Source organism: Bidens hawaiensis, unplaced genomic scaffold (genome assembly GCF_021521415.1).
Source record: "Bidens hawaiensis isolate Kalapana, Puna unplaced genomic scaffold, B.hawaiensis_p1.1 tig00024635_1, whole genome shotgun sequence".
In the NCBI taxonomy this organism is placed as follows: Eukaryota; Viridiplantae; Streptophyta; class Magnoliopsida; order Asterales; family Asteraceae; genus Bidens; species Bidens hawaiensis.
The window spans coordinates 200,725-218,428 of NW_027493894.1; positions in this window are offsets into that span (position 1 = coordinate 200,725).

Below are 17,704 nucleotides of genomic sequence, written 5' to 3' on the forward strand. Positions count from 1 at the left end.
AGCAAACATTTGATCCAACTCTGCACTACCCAACATGTATCTTCCCGCACTTATGACATTTATCAGAACCAATACCCCACCTACACTCTCCACCGTGCATCTTACCACAAATCTTACACGACTTCTTCTCCCACGCCTTCTGTTTCTTTTCCTTGGAGTTCCACTACTGAGTACCGGGTTGCTTAGCATGATTGACCCACTTCTTATCTTTCTTCTCTTCTCACACCACCACATCGTCCACGGTCTGGTCTTCATAAACCATCTCAGCGAGTTCAACAACAGAGTCAAAAGTAGCAGGTTTATTCGCCCTGACTAACGTGCGGACCTTCTGTGGCAATCCCCTTACATAGCACTTGATCCTTTTAGCCTTAGTGTTAACCATATCGGGTACCAACCTAGAAATTCGGTTGAACTCTGTGGTATACTCACGATACGTCATCGTTCCAGCTTTCAAGTTCAGAAACTTCATCTCCGCTCTCTCAACTTCGGCGTCTGCACAGAACCTCTTCATCACTAACTCCTTAGATCCTCACACCTCATTGCCTTAATCTCGTCTTGACTCTTCCTCTGCTCGATCAACTCCCACCAGTACATTGCTTCATCACCGAAGGATTGGGTAGCATAACCCACCACTTGGTCGGAACGACACTCGCTAATGCGGATAACCTTGTTCATAGTGGTTATGCATTGGAGAGTAGCGATTGCATCTCCCAAACCAGTCAGTTTTGGCGGATCGCAACCTTTGAATGACTTGTGGTTGCACCCACCTCGGCCTCTCCTCCTATCATCAACCTTTACCGACATAACCACACTCGAATTACCTTCTCTCTGTCATCATCTTTCTTACCATCTCCTCCCGCCCTTTCAGCAGTTCTTTCACGGCTTCTAACAGACCTTTCAGGAGTTATGTTCTTCACAGCAGTGGCTACAGCTTGAACAATGGCTGCTTGAACTGCAGGGTCAAGTTGATAAACTTCGTTGCTGCTAGGGTTTCGTCCAGCTGCGCTTCCTTCTTCTCCCATGTTAGAAGCTGTTTCTACCAAAGGTTGTCGGACAAGACGAGGCCTGCCACGACGCCCAGTGCAACCACCTTCTCCCATAACTTCTCTAGCTCCAGCCATCGTATTCTAAAAGGGAAAACACAAACGTCATTACTCAAAGAACTATTTAGTACAAGTATAGTAAGGCTAACAGGTAATAACATTGGCCAGCTGTGATTAGCCGATCACGTTACTTTCTGTGTCCTATACACTTCCATTTATGAATCTATTTATGCTGGTTCTACTTTCAAACAGTCAATCAGTCAAAGAAATCAATTAATCCTATCCCTAACATTCACATATCCTTCCTTTAGCAATTAAGCTAACACATACATTATTTAACCATACACTTTACCTTTACTGAGCTTTCTTGAGTGACACAAGGCTATCTTGAACTGGCATCTTCTTTCTTTTCTTACTTAAATCCCATTCTCTGTTCGAGTCTAAGCATGTAGGATGCTTAAATCTCTCGAACTCTGCTCTGATACCAACTTGTAAGGCCTCGTTACCTGTGCCCTACATTGAACGTTGGATTTACTCATAAACACATTTCTACTAATCAGAGTTAATTAAAACTTTAGCAGAATATAAAAACTTCCATTAAACATTATATAATAATACTTAACTTGTCTTCAGCAACCATCTTGTTAAAATTATAACATTAAACATAAAACATCTTGAGTCTTCAGATGCCAGCCTCTTATTCTTCTGCCACGTGCCTTGCTCAAGCTAGCTGTCTCATTCTACTCACATGCGTCCATATTAAAAGTCAGCTACGTTGAGTGAGTTCTAGTTAATTATACAACATACAACACATTCATATTTACATACTTTCGTTCATACTTTCATACTTAATACATTCGCTCATTATACACTTACTTACCTTCATACCTTCTTTCTTTCATTTTCATACCTTACGTTTTAAAAAGCATTACACCCTACTTTCCTCGAGTATTATTAGGGCAGGGTTCCCCCCTTGCCTCGAATATTATTAGGATTTGGTTCCCTCTTGCCTCGAGTATTATTAGGGCCAGGTTCCCTCTTGCCTCGAATATTATTAAGGTTCGGTTCCCTCTTTCCTCGAGTATTATTAGGGTCCGGTTCCCTTTCGTTACCATACAACCATACATTAACTTTCCTTGTTATTATCCTTATAACATTCATACATTTATACATACCTATCATACATACATTATTCATGCATACTTTATCTCACATACTCCTTTCATACTTACTACATAATACCTTTCTTAACAATATGCGCAATACCCGAAGGTCGTTCATGTACTGTCAAGCATTCATTCATAATATAAACATAATTATCACATTCATCATTAAAGCATACACTTACCATTTAAGGTAAGTGTATTAACATTCACATTGAGTATGCACACAGCCCCAAAAACATAACAAGGAAGTGGGGCTAGAAACTCACCTGGATCCTGTTACGCTCTCCGTTAATCGTTATCCCTTTCTTTAGTTGAGCTCGTCTAACTGTACATTAATTATACGTATCAATACATATCATATTCACATTATTTATATCTCAGCCATAAATGGATAAGTCTGGCCTGATCTAACGGTTTTGTTTTAGATTACATTTAACTTAGATTATTTATCCTTAAGCCATAAGGTATTCGTATACAAGGTATCCATTTTCTTTAACATTCTTTTATTTTCTCTTTATGTTCTTATAATGCATACCATGATGTGTGTGTGTGTGTGTGTATAAGGGTCACCATGCATTCGGATCTCAGTGTAACCGATTCCTTATGGTATGTGAGTTCTTGTAAACGAGTACAGGTAAGTGAGTTCATGTAATCGGTCCCCCCTCGTAATCGACTCAATAGTGTGTTCGTGTTTAATCGTAATCAATTAGTCAAGTCCCTTGTGATCGATCATAACATTGTAAGCGAGTCCTTAACATATTGTAATCGAGTCTTAGTGTAAGCGAGTTTAGCATATTGTAATCGAGTCCTTTAGATGTAATCGAGTCCCTTATTTTAATCGAGTTTCTTGTTTGTAATAGAATTGATCTATTGTAAGCGAGTTCGTTCTTTGTAATCGATCCTATACTTGTAATCGATCATATATGCCATCAAGTGTTTATTTGATTATAAGCCTTGTAATCGAGTTTAACAATGTAATCGACTGGTCACTTGTATGCGACTAAGTATTGTAATCGAAAATCACATTGAATGCGAACAAGCCCAATGTAATCGACTTGGACATTGTAAGCAAGTAAGGGCTCTGTAATCGAACGGGCTGCTGTCTTTGGTTCGTTTTATCATCCTTAACGCACATCCCGTGACCTTAATCCACTTATTATGGTTCAGCATTAACCACCAACGTCCCCATGACCGTTTTTGGTCCAACTTGACCCGAATGACCATAAAACTTGGATCTTTATGGCTAAGATGTTCAAAACTAGACCTAGGGTTTCTTTAAACGAGCCGTACATATCCGTAAGTTTGTTAAGTTCATTTTAACATCAAGTTTGCTACTTTATGGTTCGTTAATACCCGATCTACTCTACGCGTTTCATGGCTAATCGTTCATAAAAACATAAACTTTAAAGATCAAGAACATACCTTTACGTGTCCGTTAGGTCACGGTTAGCTTGATTATGAACTTTAATCTTGTATTTAGCTTGTATATCAAAATTTTATCAGTGTTCGTTTGATCTCGGATCTTTCTTTCTTGCTCGCGGCTGTTTATGGCAAGGTATGTGTGTGTTTTGAGTGTTTAGATAGTTATGGAAAGATGGAAGTGAGGATTTAGGGCTTTAGAGAGGTTTAACGGAGTATTTATACTCTTTAAATCCATGGACCGAAGGCCCATCCCACTCTTTATTCCATCTATAATTATCCAACTCGACACCTCTTATTATATTTAATTCTTAATTAAATATTAACACACGACATACGAACATAAATTCTTTTATTTATTATATAAATTTTAGGATCTTACACCTACAATTACAATAAACTAATTCTACCCCTGTTAATTTATTTCCTTGACACCAACACGTAAAATGCTTTGAAATTAAATTAAATTAAATTATAAAAATCATGCTTTGGATCAATAAAAGAAATATGATTTAGTTTAGTAAAATCACATTTTAAATTAGCAGGATGTAATAATTTTTATTTTTTTTAACGGCCAATAAATCTTTTAAATAGGCTACTGACTAAATTCACTAAATCGGGATACACTTGTCTTTCGACTAGAGTAAAACCCTCACCCAAGGCCAACGCTCGTAAACACTCGTCTGAAGGCACCATAGTGCGGTTGGGTGAAACTTGTTTAGTTCAAGGATCCGACTAGTGAACACCACCTACTCACCAAGTTTCCCATCACCACCCGGTGTCGTTGAAACTAAATGATGGGAGCAGAAACCAAACTTGGGTCAAATGGAGCACCCTATACCGCGTAAACAATTTTTATTTCGCTTTAAATTAAGTAATGGATTCTTTTCAATTACACTTTGATTAACAAATTAACTGACCACATATTACGCTTTGAATGAACAATTATTGTGCTTTAAAGCCACATCTACAAATTAATTGATCCACACATGAATTGAACCTATACTTAAATTGAAAACACCAACGTAAAACATACCCCTATTTCAATTGAACATAAGTTTATTTCAAATCATCAACAGATGCTCAATCCAATTATGCTTAAATCGAATTCCAATGAACAATCGTTAACCTTATTTTACGAATTTTAAACTTTAATCAAAGTCTAGGGGTTAAATGTGTCAATTTCTAAGCTTTTCGCGAAAGCTTGTGGATGTATATATAAATATACATCTTTTATGCATCAAATAATCTCCAAAATATTATCTTTTATTATATAGTTTAGTTTAAATTGTTATTTATTATGCTACTTTTTATTTTTAGGTTTATTCCAGCCTCAAACAAAGAAACGAGTGGATATACAAAGAAAAACGAAGAAAATTAAAGGAATTGTGTATCAGTCAGCCTAACACGCCCCCATGCTTCATGTACCACACCCCTATGGTCACCTTCTAAGGTAAGACAAAATCTGAGAAAATCAAACATGGGGCTGTGCCTCATGTACCATGCCCCGTGGTCACCTTTTTAAGAAAAAGACAAAAATCAGAGATCAAAACATGGGGTCGTGCCTCACTTACCATTCCCCTGTGGTTACCTTCCCCAAAAAAGACAAAAATACAAGATTTTGGTAACCAAAACACGGGGCCATGCCCTGTGTACCACGCTCCCGTGATGAGTCAACATATGTACGATCTGACAAGCATTTATTATACATGAACAGCTTGCCATAGGGTCGTGCCCATCCACCACGGGGCCGTGCCCCGCTGCCCGGACATTCTATAACCAGATTGCGTATCTCCTTGCATTAGGTGTGCTTGGAGAGGATTTGGACGGTTTATCACTTAAAAACATTTACTTTACACTCAAATTGAAGCTTCATTGAATAGTTGAAGGCTTGGAAATATCCATCACCATCATAGAAGGAAGATTCATTAACAAATTGGTTAGATTGTTCTAGTTTAATCATGTATTTGTCATCTTCAACTTCTTTGATGTTCATTGTCATGCTCATCATGAGCTAAACTTCCAATTATCATCAAAATCTATGATGAAACTTAACTCCATTTGATGATTATATTGAATATGGGATTTAGTTCTTGTGAAGTAATGATTATTTTGCAATTATCCTTTGATGAAACTTGTTTTGTGACCTTAATCCGTGATTTCAAGATTGATGATTAATATCTTTAAAACAAATCTTTATAATCATTCATGATTCATTCATGTTCTTGGAACCTAGGAATGATAAAAAGAAAATCTTGATATTTTATCCAAAACATGTTTCCTTGTATTGGACATTGAAAAGATGAGATACATGCTATGATTAATTTCCCTAGTTTTGGTGATTCTAAAACAAGATGGTTAAGTACAATTGATTAGGTTGCTATGCTAGTTAAATAAATCATATGCTAAAGGAATGTGTAATTATAGTCTACTTTAATCAACCGGGGGGGGGGGTTGTGTGACTAAACTATAAGTCTATAATTCCCTAAATATTGTTAGGAATGGTGTCTGAGAATTGAAGTTAATCCTAATCTTTATACTTCACTATAACTACTTGCTTAATTAAATTGATATTTTTGTGGTAGACATGAAGTTATGCATTCTACTTTCTTTTTTGTCATAGAGTAATTCACTTAGGAATGAGGGGTATTCTATCTTCTATTCTTAAAGCAAGTTACTCACATAATCATAATATTTATATTCAAATAAGACTTCATATATTGATTTTCTCGTCTAAAATCCGTCTACTAACCAATTTTAATTTACTTTAATTTAAACGAAGAATTAGTTTAAAGACAACCTTTAATTATTATATCTTTCAGTTAATTTAGAAACACAGATTTATTATTAGAAATATTCCGTGTCCGTGGATCGATACTTGGTTCTTACAAATACTATTATACATCTACACTCACATGATTACATCTATTAACCGGTTGACCGATCATATTACAGCATCTGACATACATCGTTCCACCGAGTACGCATACCTTAGGTAGGATGTTAGGTTCTTAGGTGAGCGGATGGACCGTTAGTGGGGATCTTATGACCCGGCTCCCCTGGGAAAGTGACGGGTAGTGGTGATGGTGGCAGCTTTGGGTTATGGTAGTACGAGCAGGTAGCAGTACTTCATGTTTATTATGGGATGTTTGTGTAGACACATTTATTTCTGCTTTGTTCGTGACTTGTTAGTTTTATGGCCGGTTTACCCAAGGTATTTTATTAGACTCATTTAGGCCCTTTGAGGCCGGATGTGGACGGTTCTGCATCTAATTTTCAATATTATTAGTATCTTGTTTTACTGTTGGGTGTGTGCAGTTTTATATTTTTAGTAAACACTACATGAAAACAGACGAAAAACATGGGACGCTTTGTCAAAATTTCGTTTCAGCCTGTAGGGAAGTTGCTTTCCTTTATACTTACTCTCCATGCCTCAATTTAATTTTTTATGAATCTTATCACGTTGAGGGCAATGTGCAATTCAAGTGTGGAGATGGGAATCACTTAGACATTGTCTTGTCCAGCTAATTGGTGAAAAATCTCTAAATTTTATAGTTTTTGTAGCAAGCAAAACCGTTAGTTACCTAGAATTTTCGACAAAACCAAAGACCAATTCCGGGACAAGCTTGTGCAAAATAATCAACTAAAAATCAACCATAACTTAAATGTGAAAAATTGAAAAGAAGTTTTGTAATACTGAGAAGAACTTTATGCATTTCGTTACTTTGAGTTAAGCCTCATGCCATACACAGATACTCATAGTTTTTCGGAGCATTGAGTGAGTCATATGTCTCGTGTGATTTAGAACTTGTCTTGAATATCCTTTTCGAGACTGCACAAAGCGTTGCTTAAAAATTAAGGTAATATGTCTACAAACAAAAACCACAACCAAAACCTATTCTTATCACAAAATACCAAAAAAAACCACAACTCTATCCTACCGCATTATCCTTTTACAGGTAAAATTCAACACTTGTCTTTTACCGGCAGACCCTAAAGAGCTGGAATGCATTATTTGGATTTCAATTTTCTTTGTTTCATACAATTCGCAAACCTAGGTTGCCTCCAGAACTTAGAGAGAGAATATTTCTCTTTAGAAATGAGGAAAAATAGGAATAAAACAAATGCCATTGTTTTGCAGGATCTCCAAAAGCGCAGTGAAAAGAAAAGCAAAAAGGTATGAACAATGTATGGGTTGCGAAAACTGGTCCCATGAAAGAATATGTAGAGCAAGTCCCCAATCAAAATATGAATATACCGAACTAATGAAGGCGGTGGTTATTAGGCTCAAAGTCGAACGGTCCATTAGAGTTGGAAGCTATATTTAAAAAAAGATTGTGGAATAGCTGATCCACATCTTGGACAAAATTGGTCTAGACGATCTGACCTTAAAAGAGTCATTAGCTTTGTAAAAAAAGAAAAAAAAAGGAAAACTGGTTAGAAGAAATCATCAATTGGGTGAAAAGGAGCAAGATTATTGAAGATACTTTGAAGCTCCCAAAGTTATTAGAAGCCTTTATATAACTCTATAAACCCATCTTAAACCATAAACCTTGAACCACCACAAAAACACCATATTGCCATCTCCTTACCTTCACAAACCAAACACCAACTTTTATTACCTTTTAATTTATGCAACCCTTCACAAAGGTGGAGAATTGAACTCTCGACAAGATTATTTATCACATGTTGCATTTTGGCTAAAAGTGTTCATATACATACAACATTATATGTATGACCAGAAATAAAGCCGAGGTGTGTGTGAACATTGTGAAAACGTGACGTTTTGCATAAAAAGAAGCTCACAAAAACAAATCAACTTTTAATATATTACTACATATATTCTTAGTATTCAAAGTTGGTTGTTTTATTCCTATTTTTCCCGGAACTCTTTGGGGATGTTTTAGCTTTGGTTTTACCTTGCTATTTTAGAGCTTTTTTTTTTGCTTGCTTGAGGACAAGCAAGGTTCAAGCATGGGGACGTTTGATGTATATAAAAACATACATCTTTTAAGCATCAAATAATCTCCAAAATATCATCTTTTATTATATTATTTAGTTTAAATAGTTATTTATTATGTTATTTTCTATCTTTAGGTTTATTCCAGCCACAAACGAAGTAACAAGTGGATACACAAAAAAAACAAAGAATATTAAAGAAATTCTGTATCAGTCAGCCGAGCACACCCCCATGCTTCTTGTACCACACCCCCGTAGTCACCTTTTCAATGTAAGAAAAATCTGAGGAACCAAACATGTGGTCGTGCTTCATGTCCCACGCCCCCGTGGTCACCTCCTCAAGAAAAGACAAAAATCAAAGATCAAAACATGGGGTCGTGCCTCACTAGTCACGCCCATGTGGTCCCCTTCCCCAAATAAGAAAAAAATACAAGATTCTGGTAACCAAAATATGGGGCATGCCCCCGTGTACCACGCACCACGCCCCTGTGATGAGTCAGTATATGCACGATTTGACAAGTATTTATTATACATGGACAGCTTGCCACGGGGATGTGCCCATCCACCATGGGGTCGTGCCTGGCTGCTAGACAGTCTATAAATGTATTGGATGTCTCATTGCATTGGGTGTGCTCAGAGAGGATTTGGACGGGTTTATCACTTAAAACACTCACTTTACACTCAAGTTGAAGATCCATTGAAGAGTGGAAGTCTTGGAAACATCCATCATTGAAGGAAGATTCATGAACAAATTAGTTAGATTGTTCTAGTTTAATAATGTATTTGTCATCTTCATCTTCTTTGATGTTCATTGTCATGCTCATCATGAACTAAACTTCCAACTGTCATCTAAAACTATGATTAAACTTAACTCCATGTGATGATTATATGGAATATGTGATTTAGTTTTTATGAAGTAATGATTATTTTGCATTTATCCTTTGATGAAACTTGTTTTGTCACCTTAGTCCATTAATTCAAGATTGATGATTAATATCTTTAAAACAAATCTTAATAATCATTCATGTTATTGGAACTAGGAATGGTAAAAAATCATGATATTTTATCAAAAACATGATTCCTTGTATAGGACTTTGAAAAGATGAGATACATGCTATGATCAATTTGTAACATTCCTAAAATTTTGGAGCCAAAATTCAAATATAAAAGTTAAGGGATTGAAATGAAGATTCTGATAATTAGGATCCATCACGCTACGCGAAGAAATTAAAAAGAAATCCTTCACGATACGCGAAAGACAAAATACACAACTCGAAGATATATGGTTCCGAGCTACACGAAGATCTTGTTCATTATTTCTTCACGCTACGCGAAGTAGTCTTGAAGTTATCGTGCCATATACCGTGCCACGTATCGACACGTGGCAACACTTAGCAGGACATGTGTCACAATGTGGTGACACATGGAAAGTCTAGGTGTCGACACGCTAGACCTGTTAGGCGGCGTCTCACTACGTGAACGACGAAGTCAAAATCCATCGTGATGCGTAGAGGAATAAAATATTTAAAGGCGGTTAACTTTTCCTTGACCAAAGTGAAGTTCTTTACGTTACGCGAAGGAACACAATTTTTGCCTATAAATAGGAGGCTGCAGGGGGAAACTTTATTCATCCCAAATCACCTCACATCACACATTACCTCGAAGTTCGTACCACGTCTCAACGTGTTCGTTTCTCGAAGTACGTGCAAGTAGTAGAAGTTCTAGCGGTTTATTCCCTCGATTCTTTGATGATAAGTAGGAGTGTTACACGTGTTAAGCCTAGGAATTTCTTATAAAAGTATCCATACAAGGTAGGGATTCTTCCTGATTATTTTATTATATATGGATTAGACCCTAGTTGGAGGTATAACACATACCTTGATCAGATAATAAGTGGAATATGGTTTTTTTTAAGACAAGGGTATAGTTAGAATATTATTTCTTTATAACATCAAGTTTTTATAAATGTTTATTCTTGAGGAATAAACTTGGCGTATGTATTTCTTCATGAAGAAGAAACGTAGCATATGAATGATAAACAAAAAGAAGACTAAAAGTCCATATAGTTTTTAATGAAATGATTATCAAGGTAAAGGTTATGAAAAAAGACTAAAGGTCTAAAGCTAGATCATTAATCTAGTTATTTATAATAGATTATTCTTGTACTATAGGTCCGAGGTAACAAGAAAGCATAAATCAATGAGATACACTGACCATAACATAGGTGAATACGTCTAAACTCTTTACAAGCGTGAATACACTCAAGCTTTTACAACTTTATACATCGAGTCATTAACAGCTTATATGGGATTATCCTAAAACTTTATAAACAAAGGTAATCGCTGGCCCTTGGGCTAATGTATACGTTTGTCTGGATCCTTTCATATGTAGGTAGATGGTGGGCACATCGCACCACACCTGGTTATGCCTATGCCACGTTGGGCCGGACCTAAGTAATGTCTAAGATGGGATAATCTTGTTTATATTGGTAGTTGCTATGTACTTGAACATTGCGGTGTTTGCTGAGTGATATCGAGTTGAGCTGGAGTTTGAAATCGTAATTCAAACTTTCAGAACTTAGTTATTTCCTAAGACATGATGGGCCATGTCATAAGATACTCGAGGGGATAATTAAATATATAAAATATTTTGTGTCAATGTGCTCACCAGCATATAGCTGACGTATTTTTCCCAACATTTCAGAAAGGCAAGTATAGTACAGGTAGCAAGGATTAGAGGTACTCATGATTTTTAGAGGCTCGCTATACGGAAATGGCTCATTTTTAACTATTATAAATATTGTAAACAAGTTTACATAAAATTTAGAAATCTAACACTTGGATATTCAATATTCGAGTAGTATCTTGAATAAATTAATATTTTATTTGCAAGCACTTGGATGCTTCATATCTGGGAAATTTTCAAAATAAATAAATATTTTATTATAAACAAAGTCTTTCACTAAAAACAACCCGTAACTTTGATATATTTACAAAACATGTACCAACTATTGATCACACGCCTAGCCCTAAGTCGTGGTGTGACACAATTTCTCTAGTTTTGATAATTCTAAAAGAATATTGTTAAATACGATTGATTAGGTTGGCATGCTAGTTAAAGAAATCATATGTTAAAGGAATGTGTAATTAGTGTCTACTTAAATCAACCAAGGGGGTTTATGTGACTAAACTATAATTCCCAAAAAGTTGTTAGGATTGGTGTTTGAGAAATCGAAGTTAATCCTAATCTTTATACTTCACTAAAATTACTTGCTTACTTAAATTGACATATTCGTGGTAGACATGAAATTACGCATTCTACTTTGTTTTATGTCATAGGGTAATTCGCTTAGGAATGAGGGGTTATTCTATCTTATATTCTTAAAGCAAGTTAATCACATAATCATATTATTAATAATCAAAGTAGAGTTAAGTGGATTCTTGATTTAGATGGTAACCTTCATATATTAATTTTCCCGACTAAAATCCGTCTACCCACCTACTTTAATTTAAACAAAGAATTAGTTTTAAAACAACCTTTAATTATTAGATCTTTTGGTTAATTTGAAAACTAAGATTTAGTATTAGAAATATTCCGTGTCCGCAGATCGATACTTGGTTTTTACCAATACTATTCTACCTATACGTTAGAAAGCATCAAAATCCACTACAAAGCATCAAAAACATTGTAATTTACAATGTTCCAGATTTGACAGCAGAATTGTTTGACAAAGATTGAGAAATAACTTGGTCAGAACAAACTGGAACGATGCAAGGTCAAAGTCTATCATTAACTTTATTGAGATACCGTTTTAATGATTATTCATTTGTATTTTGTTTCTTTCATATGGCTTCACGATCTTTATTTTAAAATTAGTGCGCATATTGTACACTTTTAGAAGAATGAGTGTTTTGCTAATCTCGAGTTTGAATCTTACCAAACTTACTCAATGAAAGTTGTTCCTAATACACTAATTTAGTTGACTGGAATTTTTTATAATTTGTGGGAATTCTTTATAGTTGTTTATAATTTATTTATTCTGGGACAACAAGCTGTCCAATTCTGTTTTCATTTTTTTTCCTTTTTCAAGTATAAGTTATCATATCACCGTAACATTATAAGCCTTAGTTAATTATTCATCAACAACAAACTAAAACTAGCCTTACTATTTTTATTTAGGGCTTACAAATTAAGACATTTAATCGCTTAACCAGGATCTTAATCTTTCAACCCACCAAATTCAAGGTGAGCTTACATACCCCATTTTTCATTTTTTATATATTTTGTGGGTAGCATATATACTTTATGTACTATTCGAGTTTTCTTATCACATCTATTTAAAACACAATTCAATTTATGTTTATATGATTATGTTCTATGTGCTTAGGTGATTATTTTATGGTTTGGTGGTTTGATATCTCATCCTCATTTATACTCATCTAGTATGATCATACATAATTGACGCAAATACGTTGATTTTGCATCAATAGAAACAGGTCCACATCTATTTAATTGTGTACATTTTCATAAGAATTGTAATGCTCATCAATGGCATGAATTGTGATTTTATCTATATATATACTAAAACTTATGTATTCTCACCAACATTCATGTTGACAACTCTAATTTGATACATGCTACAGGTTCAAGTATTCGATGTTATCAAGATCGAAGATAATTAGTTTGACCTTAGGGTATTTATTCAAAAATATAAACGCATGATGTAATTGATTCGGTCATAGTAATTACTAGGTCAGAACCCGTGTATTACACGGGGTGGTAGTAAACCATAAACAACTAAAAAATAAATATAATAATATAAATACTTGAAATAATCTTACTTTTGTTTTAGTGAAGTTATTTAAAAGTTGTTCATGGATATTAATAGTCAACTGAGACGACTCTAAAACTATTTGACCATATTCTTTTCTCGTTAAATCTTTCAACTTAAAACGTTTGACATTATGACAAACCCAAAATAGAAAAACATATAATCTAAAAATGAATAAATACCCAAAATAGAAAAACATATAATCTAAAAATGAATAAATATTGAATAACTGGTCTAAAAGGAAGTATTTAAAAAATAAAATTATACTATATATAATAGGAAAGCTAATGCTACAGTGCAGTTTCAACTTTTATAAATTTAGTCCCTTCACTTTTAATTTTTCTTAAATTAGTCCTCTCAAAGTTCTAAAGTTTTTTAATTGATTCCAAACATTTTTTTTTGCTAAACTTTGTTAATTTTGTCCCCCACCCCCAAAGTATTCATGGTTTTAATATGTTCTCTGCTTTGTTATTATATAAGTATATTTAAATTACTGATCTTTTTAATGACCACCATGTGAAGTTTTTTTTAGATCTTTTAGTATGCCGTTACGACATGTTTAATTCATCCATGTCGTGTCGTTAAAACGAACATGCATTCACAATAGAGTATATAAGTTTTGTTTTTTTAGATTCTTTAGTACGTCGTTACGACATGTTTATTTCATCTATGTCGCGCTGTAAAAACGAATGTACATTCACAATAAAGTATATAAGTTTCGTTATTTTAAAATTTTTTAGTATGTCATTACGAAATGTTTACTTCATCTATGTCGCGCCGTTAAAACGAACGTGTATTCATAATAAAGTATATAAGTTCTATTGATCAAGTTTTTTTATAGTTAGATAAACATTTTTTTATTGAAGTGATAGTCGTTATTTAAAAGCTGAGGCCACTACCAAGTTCCTGGCGCAACGCGCGATAGGAACATACTAGTTGATATAATATGAAGCTTATGATAATAAGGACGGCTTGTCAAAATTGGTATTATCTAACCATATATGATATAACTAATATGCTACAGGAAACAAATGAACCAAGTGTCACAATATATGAAACAATGATGTGTATTAATTACCCTGGTTAAATCATTAAAAAAAATCAATTGATCATAAGGCTATGGGTATACTCTAACTCATCTTAACTCCATAACATCACTCATTTATCTCTCTTTCATTCCATGTCATCCAAAGAAAATAGTTTAATCCTTTTAACTTATCTCACCCTTACTAATTATTAATTTAGTATATTGTTCTCTTCCTTTTAACTCGTTAAAAGCATAATCAAAGGCTCTTTTTTAACAAAATAGCACAAATGAGGGGTGGTTTAATTCATGTTTTTTAATTTCATGTCATTTTAACGTATGTTGGGTTAGAGTATACCCCATGGCCTAATAAACCATTTTTAAAAGTTTGTTATATTAATGACTTAGAAAGATACTATTGAAAATTAAAGGCAAAATAAATACTACTAAAATGCAAACATTGCGACGACTTGAAAAATATGATGATATGTTATATAAAGAAATTACAAAGATTAGTTATACTAACATATTCCTATCCTTATTCAATGTTGATACATAAACAAAAATAACAGCAATCAACTTGAACAAATCCATTCCATCGAGTCATCTAATCCCCCCACTTCTTCCAAATCTTTTAGTTCAAGCCACGCACATAGTCAAAATATATCAGTGTTGACATATAAGAGTTAAAATAGCCTTGAGATTCACCATTCTAGGCATTTGGAAAAAGACCAAACAAACTTCACTACCTGTAGGCTGTAGCCAATCGCAGAACCTATAACCAAAACCAAACCAAATTTAGTGTAAAACAATGAACTGCCATATAAACTGAAACCAAACATATATGATTAATTCAAAACTGAAATGTTATATATTGATTATAAATTATACCTTTTGTCATAACCATACAAAAGTAAATGTTTTTTTTTCTTTTTACAATGAACTGACAAATGAAGAGTTGAATCGCGAACGAACACGGGCCCGAGCTGCACAAGTAAAAGCGATGAATTCACATTTCCTGAAATCAAACTACCATTTAATGCTTTAAACATCCAAATATCCCCCTTAGCTCTTGCATTAAAAAAAATTTCTATGCATTTATCAATGAAACTTTGATAAATTGCACCAATAACAACAAAAGATAGCAAACATTGCAACAACTCCTCTAGCTCCATATAATATAACTATTGTCTTAATTTCAACTACATCCCATTATGTTCAACAAATCTCATCTGTAAGCACAAACAAAATTACCAAAAGGCAAGTGTAACACTCATACAAAATCTCATTAGTAAATCATTGTATGAATAATATAGTAAATGAACGAATATGTTAACAATACCATCTCGTCTTGAACAATCATTTAGATGGACCAATCTTGTCCGGGCTTTGAGTTGTCCTTCAGCCTCCAAACTCTCAAAATACGGACCTTTAGAATACACTCACTGTTAAGAACATCGAGTTGGTTCAACATGGTGATATTGGTTGGCTCCATCTTGCTACAAAAATTTAACAAAAACACAAATGAATTAAAATTAAATAACAATAACAATTTTAAGCGTCAAAAATTAAATATGAAAATGGAAGAAATATATGTAAACAAAAAGTAAAAACCTTGGCACAAAGCTACTCGATTTTATTAAAAAGGCGTTGATGGTGTAAGAATTAGCCTATGAAATGTACATATTTATAGGAAATGAATTAGGGTTATCGAAAATTATAGAAGGAAGGTATAAATGTAATTGATTAGATACATAAAGTTAGGAAATTTCAAAAAAATTAAAAAGAATTAAATTAGGAAGGAATAGAATTGATAATGTAATTAATGGATTTTCAAAAAATATGCAATGTTACAAAATTAGATTCGAAATGCAATTAATATATTTCAGAATTCTTTAATTTTATGTAATGGTAGATATGTAAAATGGAATGTTACATAATGTAAAAATGTAAGTTACTAATCATATAGTATGTATTGTAATTGTAATTCATGTAAGGCGTGAAAATAAAAGGTTAGTAATTGTTGTAATATATTGATAATAATAAGTGAATGGTTGAATGGGTCAACTAACGTAACTTGTTATTATTTAAAAATAATAGTCAATGGATTTGTATTTTAAATCTTAAAAGTAAATGAGTGTAATTAAATCAGTGGGTCAATGGGTCAATGGGTCAACTAAGGTAATAATAGCAAAACTTAATGATTGTTAATTAAATAAAATTTTTATTCAAATTAAGTCAATAATTAATTCAAATATGAAGGAGGGAATATCAAATTTAAAGTTTTACAAAATCCGAAATTAAAACTTTCCTTAATAGACCTGGTCATGCTTTCCCAATGTACTTAATTTCCTATTGAATTTCACAAATTTAATTTAAAAATTTAAATAATATAATATTTTAACAGAATTATAATAATTTATATCGGTATCTCTATATTATATATATATATATATATATAGATTCTCCATAATATATTAAATACATAAATAATTAATTAATTTATTTAGTATATATTATATATAAAAATAACACAGGTGGTGAATAAAATCAACAAAAAACATAACAAAAGTGGTGAATGAAAACAACCAAAAATAATAAAATTTTCAAAAATAACTTTTTAATATTTCGAAATCAAACTATACCTACGATTTTAAAAGATTGCATTAAATAGAATGTTTTGTCTTGTTATTTAATTAATATAAATTTACACTTTTAGCTTAATGTATTAGTAATCTTAAAATATTACATTATTACATTATTATTTAATTATTGAAGATGAATAATTAATTCAAATAGGAAGGAGGGAATATCAAATTTAAAATTTTATAAATCCATAATTAAACTTTTCCTTAATACACTGGATCATCATTTCCTAATATCCTTAATTTCCTATTCAATTTGTCAATTTTCATTTAAATATTTAAATAATATAATATTTTAACAGAATTATATTATTATATATTGGTATCTCTATATATATATATTCTCAATAATCTCTATATTAAATACGTAAATAATTAATTAAATTATTTATTATATATTATATATTATATATAAAATTAACACAGGTGGTGAATAAAATTAACAAAAAATATAACAAAGATGGTGAATGAAATCAACCAAACATAATAAAATTTTCAAAAATAACTTTTTAATATTTCGAATTCAAACTATACCTACGATTTTAAAAGATTGCATTAAATAGAATATTTTGTCTTGTTATTTAATTAATATAAATTTACACTTTTAGCTAAATGTA